The following is a 1,312-nucleotide window of genomic DNA, read 5'->3' on the forward strand; positions in this document are numbered from 1 at the left end:
ATATATATATATATATATACACGTATAATTTCCGCAAAACACCCTGCGATCGGCTCTCATGACCAAATATATTCTTATTATTCATTTAGTTAAATATGTTTTTATTCAGTACTTTTCGAGTTATGAGGCTTGAAAATCACAGTACGTGCTGGTATTAGCATTACCCAAAGTGTATTGATCAGTGAAGGCAAAACCGAGGTTGATCCGGCCGATGAGGGCCAAACCGATTAATTTCATAAGGTTACATCGAAGTCACATTGAGTGTTTAGTTCTGGTCTATAGTAAATGCTCAAATATACCGTCATTCTCTTTGGATACATAATTGCAACCGTTTTTCGAATGCATCGACTGTTTTTCTGAGAACATTGGCTGGTATATTTCTACATGCCTGTCGGATGCGGTCCTTTAGGTCTTCAGTTGTGGTAGGTGCGGTCTGGTAAACAATGTTTTTCAAATAGCCCTATAAGAAACAATCTAGTCATGTTAGATCTGGTGATCTGAGAAGCCATGTGCTGTATGACCACCTCTTCCAATCCAACGACGCTGATAAGTTAAATTTAAAAAATCCCTTACAGGGCGTGCGTAATGTGGTAGTGCACCGTCCTGTTGCAACCACATACGTTGGACTGTATTTTCATCGACAAACTCTAACACCTTGGCAACACATCTCGTAGCATACGTAAGTATGATTCTTGTAATATTGTCATCAAAAAGTGGGGTCCGACAATATGACTATTTAAAATACCACACCAAACTACCACACCTTCCACCGATGTTGTCTACATAAAAAACCCAGTGCGGATTGATAATAGAATAATAATAATGTTGCGCTCGCGATGGCGGTTCCGCTCCGTCACCGCTTTCCGCGATTCGCACACACGTCCGCGAGAATGAAAGAGACGCGACTTCTTTATTACAGCCTTTAACAATAATAAAATACAAGATCGAACGCGCAAAACGCAACGTGACAGCAACACGGCCGCGGTTCAACTCTAACAACCCTTTCGGTCGCCCGGCAACAAACAGTCGCGCCGAGCGCACGCCGTTCACACGGCTCCCGTGACACACACAAGGTGTCCGCCGCGCAACACTACCCCCCTCCTCTTCCAGATCGTCGTCCCTACGATCAAAGGAGATCCCGGTCTTCCCGCTCACTCCTGGACTGCTGCCGCAGGATCTCGAGCTGGCCGGGCGAAGAAATTTTTCTCCAGAAACTTCTTCCTTCAGGGCCATTACAGCTTTTCCACCAGTCTTCGGACAGGGGAGGGGGGGAAGACATGCGTGGACCCACCGCCTTAAAATAGGCACCCCA

Source organism: Pseudomyrmex gracilis, unplaced genomic scaffold, assembly GCF_002006095.1.
Source record: "Pseudomyrmex gracilis isolate BER0280 unplaced genomic scaffold, ASM200609v1 scaffold_295, whole genome shotgun sequence".
In the NCBI taxonomy this organism is placed as follows: domain Eukaryota; kingdom Metazoa; phylum Arthropoda; class Insecta; order Hymenoptera; family Formicidae; genus Pseudomyrmex; species Pseudomyrmex gracilis.